The 14,669-nt window shown below is 38.9% G+C and overlaps 1 protein-coding gene across 4 annotated transcripts in view; it reads right to left on the minus strand.

The window, feature by feature from the left end:
• The window catches only part of CERS6 (ceramide synthase 6), a 322,884-nt gene that overhangs the window by 82,696 nt on the left and 225,519 nt on the right, over positions 1 to 14,669 (minus strand). The gene's annotated exons all lie outside the window — the stretch shown is intronic.

Here is a 14,669-nt window from a genome sequence, read left to right on the forward strand (position 1 = left end):
ATCAATAAACAATGCTGACAGTTGGTGCAAATCTCCTTGAAACGCCTCCAACTCAATGTTTACAAAGCAACATTATTAATCAATGGTTTCATGCATTGAGTGGGGGTCAACAGCAGGCAGGTACTCCTATTTCAGTAGGACAGCTCTGACTAATTCCAGTTCTGAGGGAATTAACCCTTACAGTACACCCCACGCTCAGACTCATGGTCAAGGTCTTTCGAAGACAAAACAATCTTTCTTAATTTAACGGCAATCACTTGCCTTACCACCTTGTAAAATCAGAGAGAACATCTAAGTATACACACAGATTCCAAACATCTGTAATAAAGAGGGAGGGGTTGGTATGGATTTGAATAGAGAGCTGAACCATCCCATAATACCAGCACAAACTTTCTCATATTTCTGTATTAACTTTATCATTCTTTTTGCATTCCTGATCTATAGCTATCAGCACTTGGTGGTATACATCTATACACATTTGATACACATCAGTATGTTTCTAGCTATTAAGAAACATAATCTATCATTACTACAATCTGTGTTTATATATCTCAAAATGATAATACTGTCATTGAGAGTTTAATGTCAGATATATTTGTACTGACCTAGCCTCTGTATCTTGTCCCAGGCCCTGTAAGATCAAAAGGTGCTGCCTCTGCAGTGGGATAAGGTAGTTGTCTCTCTGAAAGCCACAGAGATATCCTTCCACCCGCCATGGTCCTCATCAGCCCTGCACCGATGCGGATGAAGATGTGGAGGATATTAGCTACTATTTGTTGAGTCCTCCCTATGACCATACACTTTTTATGAGGGTTTTCCTTCATGATCTGTTGTTTATTTAACCAATTAAAAAGTTGTTTCTCTTTAGACTGTCCCATATAAAGGATCTCACATGTATGAACTCATTTAATCCTTACAGTAACTAGTAGTAGTATTTGCCTCATTTTACAGATGGGTAAACTGAGGCCCTGAGTCCGTAATTAACCATCCAGGTTAATTAGCGAGGCAGGGCTAGAGCTGGAAATCAAACTCAGACTGTCTGGTCTCAAAGCCGAACATAGCCACTGTGACCCTAACTTTGAGTCTGATAAAAACTGAACCAGGACTCAGTTTAGGGAGCCAGGTTGAAATAAAAAGCCATGCCCTGCCCTAAACCTAATGATGTCCAGGGATCTTTACAGTCCCCTTTCATTCAAGCACTCCCGATTCTCCTTCCATTTCTCCTGCTTTCGCCATTTGCTACCTGTGCTACGCTGTACGTATCACGTAATCTCTCTGCACTTAACTTCCTTGGTGCCTGAGTTGTCTGTCTGTGTCCTCCATTTCTCATGTCCATGACACTGAGGTTTATGAGTGACTGACCTCCAGGGTGATGGTGAAGATCAAATGAGAGAGCATGTATAAACATGCTGCAGATGGGGCTTCCCTGGTGGCGCAGTGGTTGAGAGTCCGACTGCTGATGCAGGGGACGCGGGTTCGTGCTCCGGTCCGGGAAGATCCCACGTGCCGCGGAGCGGCTGGTCCCATGAGCCATGGCTGCTGAGCCTGCGCGTCCGGAGCTTGTGCTCCGCAACGGGAGAGGCCACAACAGTGAGAGGCCCGCGTACCGCAAAAAAAAAAAAAAATGCTGCAGAGGCTTCAGAAGCTTAATCGGTTATTGACTTATATAAACGACATATATCTGTTGAGGAAGATATAGAAAATACTGAAAATAATTTAAAAAATAATTTGAATTCTCATCACTATTAACATTTATTTTAATGTACAGCCCATTTGGGGCCTTTTTTTCTATATAATATAGATATACATGCAGATATGGATAGATTTCTTTTTTTTTTTTTTTTTTTTTGCGGTACGCGGGCCTCTCACTATTGTGGCCTCTCCCACTGCGGAGCACAGGCTCCGGACGTGCAGGCTCAGCGGCCATGGCTCACGGGCCCAGCCGCTCCGCGGCATGTGAGATCTTCCCGGACCGGGGCACAAACCCGTGTCCCCTGCATCGGCAGGCGGACTCTCAACCACTGCGCCACCAGGGAAGCCCTATATGCATTATTTTTAAATGTGGGCACAACATAGCAAAATCTACTTTAGAGTACAAATGTTAGTTATTACCTTCCTCTCTGATAAAATTGTTTACTATCTCTACAATTAGCTGAAAGTCCCTGAGGAAAACGTATGTCATATTCTTACGTTTATCCCTCCAGGATGAGACACTCAAATTGACAGTTCAGCTTTCATTACTGAATGCTAATGAGAAGGAATGCAGAATGAAATGCAACACCTGTAAAAAGCCTCGTAGTCTTTTTTCTGAATGCATCAGTCCCAAGCCCACAGGGCATGTGCATGCTTGCCTCTAAAGACACAGCAGAAATCTCCTCCAATACAGTCATCCTTCCCATCACAGGCGGGAGAGCAAAGGTGCGACTCCCAGTGACCCAGGAAAATCCATCATTTAGAGCTTTCCCTCCTCTGGGAGCTTCTTGGCTCCTTGGTTTTCTTCTAACACCCAGGCTTTTCCCTGAATGCATCAGATGTGCATCACCTAGACATGCTTGTATCATGTGCAGAAACCCGACTGACCTGCAGAAACAGTGGGCGAGTCTTTGTCTCTCAGTGGGTCCCACCCACTTGAAGCAGGAGCAAAGAACACGGAGAATTTGATGGGGCTACCAAGGCCATAGCTCAGCCTGCAAGCTTGTTTGCTAAACATTTAAGTAAGCACTTTCACATACTTATTTCACAATGCGTGTTCACATATACTTCCTACTTTGACAATACTAGATATTAATATCATCTTCTATGTGCTACATTTTTCTAGGATCTCATGTTATGGCTCCCAAAACTCTTTGAGACAGAACAAACACCATCTTTCCCAATTTACAGACGAGAAGATAAGTCCATGAAATGGTGATTCTCCTAATTTCTAATAGCTCAACACTAACATAGGAATCTGGATTGGCTGCTTATATTTAATGCATTAGGTATAGCATCTATAGTTTCAACTGATACCATAAACCTACTGCTTTTTAAATCAGTTTTTCCAGATACCTTTTTAAGAATCATTTCCATGTTCATTTGATATCAAAATCTGTATAGGTAGTAACATAATTAAGAACATAAAAAGCTGCAATATTTAGACGTCAAGAAAGAATAATGGTTATGAAAAAATACACTGAAAACCCTCATTTTAGAAGGATGGGCCTAGCATCTTCCTACATAATTAGAGAAAAGCTCTGTACCTAGGACAGTGCAAGGTGATTCAAGCACGTCTTCTGAAAATAGAAATGCCTTTTTTACATGGCATTACAATATCAGGGGACATTATCAACATTGGAAAATCCCAAAACCCAATGATTCTCAAATCTTGGCATTTCAATAACTTAAGATTCACTTTATTCTCCCTCAGACATATACAGTTAAATAATGATATGAAGCACGTTACAGATTTTACAGTATTTTATACATATTATCTCATTTAATTCTCATAGCAACATTGTAAGTGCTCAAGATAACATAGCGTGCAGGTACCATAAAAGACAAAGAATATGCTGCTGTGGAGGCTCCTTAAACTATTAAAACACAGGATCTGATTCAGTAGGTCTGGCTTGGGGCTGAGAGTCTACATTTTTAACAAGCTTCAAGGTGATGCTTGGATCCTGGACCACATTTTGAGTAGTAAGGTGCTAGAGGAAAGTAAGGAGGGTGATCCAACTTGGTACTTACCAGGTGTGAGGCACCTTGCTAGGCACTTTGTTATAATATTTCACAATTCACTGTTAGGTGAATAAATTAATAAATTATTTCTAATCTTTACAATAGCCAAATGTGAAGCAGAAATTGTTAGTAAAACACTATTTAGCTGGAGACAATGCTTCTCAACCAACTTCTGTGATTGCTAGAACCACACATCTAAGCTCTGGTGGAAGAGATGTGAGCAGAATTGACACATGGATGCTGCCCCTAAAAGTAAATGTGAATGAGCTCTTCTCACCTTTTCTCCATTCCCACTGGAGGGAGATAATAAGAGCTGGAGCTGTCATCTTTCACCCTGGGATGGAAGTTTCTGTTGAAGTTGATGTTGGAGGTCTCCTACTAGCCCTGGTCTGCTTACCTCTGGATTATGTGTGTGACACAGATAAATTCCTATCATCCTCTCATATCTAAACTACTGTGTTGTCATATATATATATATATATATATATATATATACACACACACATACACACGTACACAGTAGTATAGCCTGTATTCTCATTAATAGAGTCATCCCTAGGTATTCTCGGGGGATTGGTTCCAGGACCCCCCGTGGATTCCAAAATCCAAGGATGCTCAAGTCCCTTATATAAAATGGCATGAACAGTCGGCTCTCTATACCCACGGGTTCTTGCACTCGTGGATATAGAGGGCTGACTGTATACGCATCAAGGTAAGTATGATTATTTTATAGACAAAAAGCAATCTCAAAGAGGTACCATAACTAACTGAAGGCTACCCAGCTGGTAAGTAGAAAAGCTGGGACACAAACTCAGGCCAGCCAGATTCTTCCATTATAACTTCCCAAGGTACTCTGGATGTACAAAGAATGCATAATGAAAGAAAATCATGGATATTTGGAATTGATTTATCCATAACTAAGAATCAATAATTGAGCTATTACCTAAAAATATTGAATTTTCGGGTTAGAAAGGACCTCCAAATCCTGCTTAAGCTACAAAAGAAATCACATGTCCCAGATGGCTAGCCATGCCTCTCACTGTTAAAGAGTTCCATGATTATAGGTCATTCACAAGATCCCTCAGATTTACTTCCTACTTTTTTTCTTTCTTTTTTTTTTTTTTTTTTGGTCAACAGAAATTATACCAAGTTTTTTTGTTGTTTTAGCATCTGCTATGGACTGAATTCACATATTCAAGCCCTAAATCCTCAACGTGACTGTATTTAGAGACAGGGCCTTTAGGAGATAATTAAAGTTAGATGAGGCCATAAGGATAGGGCCCTAAACCGATAGGATTGGTGGCTTTATAAGAAGAGGAAGTGAGAGAGTGCTTTCTATCTTCACATGCTCAGAGGAAAGGCCACGTGAGGACTGCAGTGATCAGGAAGAGAGGCAAGCTAGGAAGAGAGTTCTCACTGAAAACCAAACCTTGCCAGACCTCGATCTGGAACTTCCAACCTCCTGAATGGTGAGAGGTAAGTTTCTGTTGTTTCAGCCACACAGTCTATGGCATTTTGCTTTGGCAGTCCAAGCTGACTAACACAGCATTGTAAGACAACTCTCTATAAAGCTCTTAAGGTACACATCAACTAATTTCAATTTAAGAAGACTTACAAAACATCTGAACAAGACTAAGACAGACAGTAACAGAGTGGATACAAAATGACTTCTAACACTCTCGATTTAAATCACAGTGTATAATGGGATTTTTCATTATACAGTATAGGCACATCTGCTCCCAGACACATCACGTGAGACACAACTTGGCCACAAGCACATCCATCAATAACACAGTGTCCCAGGGGAGGCTTCTGAGGCTCTTCTCACCCTGAGCAAACCAAACCCCAGCACCAGGATGGAGGTCAGATGTGCTGCTGGAGGTCACCGAGCAGTCATCATTTGCCTTTGGACCAAACGCATAAGACCTGAGTGCTATGCATTCTGTGATTTTTTTTTTTTTTTTTAAAGTAGAGAAGTCTTTTTTTTTTAAGTGTCAGTAAATGTGTGTTTTTTTTTTTTTTTTATCAGGTTGCTTCTTTTATCAGTTGTTCTGTAGAGGTTTCATAGTGAACAGAACTAGCAGAAATAGATCAGGTCTGATCATTTCACTTCACCATCTGGAATAAGACAGGCTTGTTCTTATTTTATTGTTTTTAAGTTCCATTTGATATACTTCTTAAAAATAATAGTTAAAAAACAACAAATGTACCTTTCAGTTTCCATGCCACCTATCATGATGATGGATCGATCATCTGACATCAAGAAGGCCTTGTCCAAGCCCATAGAACATACAACACTAAGGGTGAATCCTGATGTAGACTATGAACTTTGGGTGATTATGATATGTCAGTGTAGGTTCATCAGTTGTGACAAATGTACCGCTTTGGTGGTGGATTTGATGGTGGGAGAGAATATGCATGTGTGGGGACAGGGGTACATGGGAAATCTCTGTACCTCAATTTTTCTATGAACATAAAACTGTTCAAAAAAAAATGAAGTCTTAAAAATCAAGGCTAACTCAGATCACTGACATTTATCATGTCACTGTGAACTAAAGGAATAATTGAGTTCGAAGCAAAAGACCAGACAAAAGGATGCTCAGTTAACCAGGCAAGTGTTCAATGATTAAACAGAAATATAAATACACATACACACTGTTTTTCCCCCAAGAATCAGTAGGTACCTACAGCAGAACGAATAGTAGTTTCTTTGAATTAATAAATATTTTGATTTAACAAAAGAACATGAATCATATAAAGTATTAAAAGCATTTCGTTGCTTCATCAAAAATGTGAAAAATGTGTGGGTCTTTACCTGAAGTCAGCATCTTAGAAGCAAACTTTCATCTTTCACTATTTCCATCCAAACTCCTACATGGCTTTCATAAAGCCCTGGTGTGACAACTAACAGTGAAGGAATACAGCCTAAGAGACATACTGGCCTCTGAATAGTTTAGGTATGAAATACATAGAGCCTTGCATTATGTTTTTAAATGCCAGAAAGCTAGATCCCTGAACTACTCTGAAACTTCTTTCACTGAAACTACTCTGAAAACACCTTCACTGAGTTATACTTAAATCTTATACCTTTGGCTTATATTGAAGATTTACTGTAAGAAATAAACATGAGAAAAATGTTTCCTTGTCTGCAATGAGTTTATATTGGAAAGGTTACCACTAGGTAACCACTAAATTCAAATACATAAATTCAAATGATATTTTTCCTTTTAAATTTAACCCAGGGGGGAAAAATACTTCCCATCGTGAATGCTTTGTATGTTTCCTGTTACCCCATTATCGTTTACCATGGTTTTGGGAAGCTGAGATCTAATTCTGAAGCTCAGTCACTGCAGTTATGATTGTCTCAACATTTTTGCTTATTTTTCATTTTGTGTGTAACTTTTTGATGGTAATATCTATATTAATAATTTTATTACATAAACATTGCAAATTCTTTTTAGAAATGTTGAACTGTATGATTTCAATGAATATAAATCAAATCCATTCAAAATGATAATCTACAGTTTTCATTTAATACATATTTCTAAGTAACTCATAATGGAAAGAAATATTTTGTGCTTTGTGAGTTTAAAAACTGATCAATAAACTGTATTTGGTGGTACAGATGAACCGGTTTGCAGGGCAGAAGTTGAGACACAGATGTAGAGAACAAATGTATGGACACCAAGGGGGGAAAGCCATGGGGGTTGGGGGGGGGGGTGAGGCGATGAATTGGGTGATTGGGATTGACATGTATACACTGATGTGTATAAAATTGATGACTAATAAGGACCTGCTGTATAAAAAAATAAATAAAATAAAATTTAAAAACTAATACTAAACTTTCTTTGGGTTATTTGTATGGAAATATGTTAATATAAATGTAAAAAAAAATTGTATTTGGGATGAAAAGAATGAAGCCAGAAGTCTCTGACCAGCCTGAAGACGCGGCTGGTCAGTGATGAGTAGACTAGAACGCTCCCCAGCATGCAAGGGGTACACTTTCCTCCTTTCCTGGGTCAGTAGATATGCGACTGTAAATCTACAAAGCAGAGTGGTGACCCCTCCCTAGAGGCCCTTGGCATCTGCATTAGCTTTGAAAGCTCTTGTGATGTGCAAATGTAATTTAGACTTGACCCCATCCATGGCATTATATAAAGATAGCAGCTTTTCATATTGATCAGACTTTAAAACAGATGCTAGTCCTCAGGACCTAGTCAAGTATGTGCCTTCAGCACATTCGGCAATCAATTTAGAAAGTAATTTGCAGATCTGCCAAGCATACAAAAAATAGAAGGAGTTCCTCAGAGATGGGCTCTAAGCTCAAAGGGTCTCTCTGTAGGCTTCATCATACAGCCAAAGAGAAAAGAAATCTAAGTGGCATTTCCATGCCTTTTAAAACCTTCCAGCCAGTGGTTCCCAACTTTTTCTGCCTTTGCTCAGCTGAGGGACTCCAAGTATACCTCACAGTAACTACGGCTGTGATTCTCAAGAGTCTGGGAAACAGGAAGCTTAAAAAGGCACATCTCTTATTGATTCAGATGTGTACTCTCCTCCAGGCCAGTGAGAATCACTGCAAAGTAGAATGGACAGATTAATTCCATGTTTAGAATAGAAATTAGGGATAAAGGAACCAGATGACGAAAAGAGAAGATGAAAGAAAATGAGGTGGAAAGACCTATAGAGAAAGGAAAATGGTGAGAATGTCAACACGGGGAGTGGGTTAGGTGGGGGGAGAGACGTGTAGAGAGGGAGGCCAGTGCAGAATGTGGGAATGAAGCCAATTACAGTGGCTACTGCAAACAAAGAAGAACAAAAGAGCGTTGCTCACCACCCACTGAATTGCGACTCACTGCAGTCACCCACCGACACAGTAAAACCCTGAGAGGAATTCAGGATGAAAACAGGATGAGGCGCTCTGTGCTTTTGAGTAAACAGACCCCATGGATAGTTAGATGGATATCTCAGGAAGAATTTCAATGACCCCAGATTCTTGCATCTTCCCATACATAAACACTAAAATAATGAACTTGAGATGTCTATTCTTTGTGATTAGTAATAATCTTTTATGAAGATGTATGCTTGACAGCATGTATTTCCTAGCCAAAAAAAAAAAAATCATATATAAACTGGGTCCTCCCACCTCTTTGGAGCAGTTCCTCAGAGCTATCTCCCAGGCTATAGTCCTCAGTAAGGCCCTGAATAAAACTTAACCTCAAAACTCTTATGCTGTGTGTTTTTCTTTAAGTCAACACTATTAAGGAGCACAAAATTAGTCAAAAGATCATTTACGGAAACAATTTATAACATACGACAAAGGACTAAGATCTCTAATATGTAAAGAGCCCACAAACATTGATTTAAATATTTAAACATCTGATCAGAAAAATAGGGGGAAGATACAAACAGGGAACACATCAAACAAAAGAATATGTGACCAAAAACATATGTAAAAATTACAGGTTAAAACGAGACAGAATTTTTAACCTGGTCTGGCAAATTATCTGAAGAGGTTAATACCCAGGGGTTAGCAGTGTATAGGGAAACCAACACTCTGCAAATTGGAATAAGCTTTCTAAAAAGTTATTTGATCTTTAAAATCTGCACATCCTTTAATCCAGCATTTATTGTAAAAAAAAAAAAATCAGACTCAGAGTAAAGACATTCGTATGTGGATTTCCATTGCAATTCCTTTTCTAGTAATGAAAAATTGAAATAAATCTAATTGTTCAATAATATTGAACATTGGCACGTTCTTAGCTGGGATTCTGTGGGAGCAGACTCTGAGACTTGGGTGCTGGCTGGGTATTTGAGAGGTGATTCCAGGAAACAGAACTGGAAAAATGGAGAAAGTGAGATGGATGAAGGAGAAAATCCAATATGGTTTTCAGAAATGAGCTGGTTATTGCACCTCAATTCCGCTGAGGACCTCTGCAGAATTACAGAGCATGTATCTTATAACCGTCCCAACACAGGACGGGGAGCTGTGGCATTTATCCACCAACTCTCATACCCCACTGGTGAGGTTCCAGTATTAACGCCTCCATATACCTAGGTTGTACCTTCCTGTGTCTAGGTAGCATTTGCAGCTTTGGAGAAAGCAGAGCAAAGATGTGGCACAGCTTATATCTGATGTGGGACACTGTCAAAGTGCATGGAACTGTCCACTACAGCCATGCGAATATCAGATGGGCTAAAGGGACGTAACTAGCATATTCATATTTTCAGTTAAAATCAAGTTACAAGTAGAATATACAGTGTGCCTTATGTTTAAAGTAGATATATATTTAGAGACACACACACACACACACACACACACACACACACACACACATAAAATATGCCTGGCAGGATATTTACCAAAAGTTAATTAGTGTTTATCTCTGAGTAATGATTATCTTGAATGCTTTTTACTTTTTAAAAACATGTTGATATTTTAATATTAAATTACACAAAATAATTGTAGCTGTAATTTTCTACAATGAACAGGTCTTATTCGAATAATAAAAAGAAGCTAAGTCCATGTACTTTTAATAGGCCTGATTAAAAAAACACACATTTGCTCTATATTCACAAATAACATTAATGGTATTAATTACTAAAATCCTCAAATTATTCAATAATTCTAATTAATTTTTTTTTTTTTTTTTTTTTTTTTTGCCGTATGTGGACCTCTCACTGCCGTGGTCTCTCCCGTTGCAGAGCACAGGCTCCGGACGCGCAGGCTCAGCGGCCATGGCTCACGGGCCCAGCCGCTCTGCGGCACGTGGGAACTTCCCAGACTGGGGCACGAACCCGTGTCCCCTGCATCGGCAGGCGGACTCTCAACCACTGCACCACCAGGGAAGCCCAATAATTCTAATTAATTTTAAACTAAAAGCTAGTACGTGAAATAGCTGCCTTCAGAATATTTACATGTTGACAGTGATGTTCAAGTATAAACCAATCATCAATAATTTAATTCTAAATTCTCCATTAAGAGAAAGTGCAAAGGGGAAAATAATAAGATGAAAAAATAATACAGAATAAACTTTGCACTAATTACAGTGATGATCAATCTTTGCCACCCACCCCACCCATTCTCATTCTGAAGATCCTTATCAACCTCTTACCACTTCTAAACCAACTTGCCTACATCCTAATATCTTTGTGCTAATATTATTGCACCTTCCTCATTCACTTGCTCTTTCAAGTACTGAGTGGCTACCATAAATCAGACATTCTGCTAGGCATGAAGATACAATGGCCAAGTTCTCCATCCTCCAGGAACTTACCATCTCCTGGGTAATCAAAATAATGACAAGTTATAGGAGAGGTAAACACAGGACACAGAGGAGTAGATATAAAAAGATACCCAGCCCAGTCTTGAAGGGACAGTGGGAGGGGACAGCTCCACTAGTGGTGCCACAGTAGTTGAGGCCAGAAGGACAAGCAGAAGATGGTGAATGGAGACGGAAGAAGAACTTGAATTCTTTATCTTTCAGGAACCATGTCATATTTCCAACATCATTTTTTCCTAATCATCCCTTTCCTTGCGTTGTTCTCTGAAGGATTAAAAAAAAAACAAACCTTAAACGCCTTCTCCTCATTTCCAACTCAGAAGGTAAAATGTCTCTGCCTGGCTGTCCATGTTCCTGTTAGGTTGGCTGTCCACTGTGACCAGGCAAGGCTAAGTCCACTCTTCCCAATAAGCAGCGCCTGCTCTCTTCAGACCAAGCACCTTGCTGTGTGTGTTCCATTAACTCCCATCTCCATGCCTTAACTACTCCGGCACCTTGTATCTGGCTTGTCATCCCCACCTCACTGCCTCCTCATCAGTCTTCCAGGTGCTATTTTGTTGGCCTCCTGGGGCCACACAACCTCCTAGAGGCTACTAGCCCCACCAGGAATGGAGGGCTGGTGATACAAGTGTACCTGTCCTGTATACAAAGGTCTTCTCACTCCTACCTTTAACATTTATTCAGGACAGAGAGAAACAATAATACAAAGGTGGGGAAAACATGAAAAAACAAAACACTGAACTTAGAAGAATGAAATGTGAATGAAAACTTGGCTGTTTATTTTTCTTCACAATGGCTTTTATTCTGAATTGAGTATTTGTAGACACTTTCTCGAAAATGAACAAAGTGAGCCTGTGACTTCGAGAAACTCAAATGATAGCATTTGCTGCCACTGATAAAATTCAAGCTTTCAAGCAAAAATTAGTATTTTAGAAAATACATATAGGCTACTATATGCCTAATAGCTTCCCATTTGTTAAAAACTTTTCAGAGGAGATTAGTGAAAACAGTGACAAATATGCTTCTGTTTTTGCTTTTGATATTTATAATAACATGTCAACACTTGTAAGATCTGTATAACTCAGTGAACCAATACTTTCCAAATGACCAATGCATGATGTTAAACAATCATACGTGGATGAAAGGGAAAGAGTAACCAATGGATGTTAATGTAACCAAGTACAAGAAGTTCACTGACATTAAAGAAATGACTTGAGTTTTGGCATCATATCAAAGAAGAAAATCTACAGTTTTCTGGAAAACACTATTAAGATATTTCTACCTTTTACAATTTCATATCTTTGTGAGGCCAGATAGTCACCATATAAATTAACCACACAGACACACACACACACCTGTGACAGACTGAATGGAGAAGCAGGAATGAGAACCCAGCTCTCATCTACTAAATCATAATTAGAGATTATCTCAAAAACCTCTAAATTTTGTTTTAGAAAATACAGTTATTTTTCTTAAAATGTTATTTGTTACCATGTAATGATTTCTTGCTATTTTAATTAAATTCATAATGCTTTAAAAATTTACCAGTTTTAATTTCTAATACAATAAGTATCGATAGATATGACTAACAAAAACAAAAGCTCTTTAAAGTCCTGTATGATTGTTACCACCAGCGTAAAGCGGTCCTGAAACCAGAAAGTTTGAAAACCACTGCACCAAGGACGGCAGATCAACAAAACGAAAAGAACCAAGTTGTCTGAAGATGGTGTGGAGCAGAGCTGCCCCGCTGGCCCAGGCCACTGATATTGGGCCTGTCACATGAGGCAGAAATGCACTTTGTTCTTTAAGCCATTGTGCTGCTGGCTCTCTTTGCTACATTACTGCTGTAGCTTAGTCTTCATCCTGACCAATTCAAGGCACATATGGCAACAGATACACGCTGGGAAGAGCCCTGGTTCCCAGTAAACGAGTTCCTTTAAATCTATTCCCTGACTAAACAACCACAGTATGTGCAATGAATGCCCCATCACCTGTATCTGATACTCAACTCGATGCATTTCTTCCTCCACACTACCCAGTCCTTAACACACTAAAATAAGTCTCAAGAATTCAAAGCTACCGAGTCAAATCAGGTGAGTGGGATCACGGAAGTGATACGATATTTAATCAGATAATCCAGAGGTGGGAAGAGAATAAGGGTTAGCCTTTGAGACAATACAGTTGAAGAGACCTTCAGAATTTTCACAAGTCATCAATTTTTTTTTAATGAATTTACCTTGAGCTAAGGTCTATCTACTTACAAATCGTCTTCCTGAGAACACTTTAAGGGAATTACATAAGAGAAGAGTGAAAAGCCACTGCTTGCTCTCTTTTAAAAGTACTGGGCACTTCAGGCTTGATTTTTCTTATGTATGAAATTTGACTTGCTTTTTGATGTGTTATCTTGTCACCATGTCTGTGTATTATATCTGAAAACCCATAATAGGCTATATTCTATGAATCATGAATCCAAACATATTAAGTATGTTTCCTGAACTCCTAAACTGCCAGTAATCTTCTGTCTAGATATTACCATAAATGGCTATGGAAGACACATATTCTACATGAGAAATATGTTAGAAGAAAAAATTGTATCACGCTATCATTATTTGAGAAAGCTGCAAGAAAACACAAAATTCAGATACTTGCAAAGCAGCCAAGTCCCTGTAACATTCAATTATGTTAATTGAGAACACCGCTTTTTGAAAGGCAGGGGAATCTAGAAATAGAGAAATGAAAGTTCCTTAATTTCCCAACCCCTGCAGTCACTGAAAGAACACATGATGGGGAAGAGAGAATCAGAAAGGACATAGGAGCCCCTCTGTCTGGCCTCAGTCTGCCGTTAACCAGCTGAGTGACATTGGGTAAGTCGATTCACCCATCTGGTTGCTCATGTGTGAAATTAGGAGTTGGACTGCATAGTTTTTATGATACCTCAAGCCCTAAATTTCACCATCCTCTTTGCCCCCGCTTTTTTTTCTCCCAAAAGACAAAATCCTGGTTTGCTGTCTCTGATCTTGTTGCAGACTCTGACACCCCACAAATGGAAACCCAATATCAGAAGAAAACCCCCTTTTTCTTCTTTGTGAAGAAACTCCAGTTACCCACTGCAATTTAGATTTTTTGAATCACTGACAAAACTCGGTCAGTCTTATTAAACACAATCAGAGCAGTATTAGTAATCAATATAATAAAAAGCTCATTTTGCCCAATTTGATGATGTGTGAATAAAAGTTATAAAGTTGAGTAATTGCTTTTCAGTGTCCTTTATCTGTGAGGCTCAAGGTTTATATTATGTCTGGTATTGAAGATTAAAATTTTCTAAATTAAACACTGATGAAAATTTGATGATGATATTTTAATTTAGGCAAATAATTACTCCCTTTGCTTACGGCCACTTTCATATATTAAAATTCAGAAGGGAATTCACAATTCAGTTTACCATTACTCATTACTAATAGGACAAATGATCAGACTATACCCTTTAAATAAGTGGTACATCCTTATAGATTATTTATCTTCTAATTATGACAGAGAAATTATCCTCTGAGTTGCTGAGTTAATTGCAAAGAAGGAATTGATCTTCATGCAGTTAAGTTTCTGATGTTAATCAAGCCTGTTTTCCTGTCTTCCCAGCTTCTGATCTTCCAAAGATATGTAATTATTTTGGGGGGA

Source organism: Tursiops truncatus, chromosome 7, assembly GCF_011762595.2.
Source record: "Tursiops truncatus isolate mTurTru1 chromosome 7, mTurTru1.mat.Y, whole genome shotgun sequence".
Lineage (NCBI taxonomy): Eukaryota > Metazoa > Chordata > Mammalia > Artiodactyla > Delphinidae > Tursiops > Tursiops truncatus.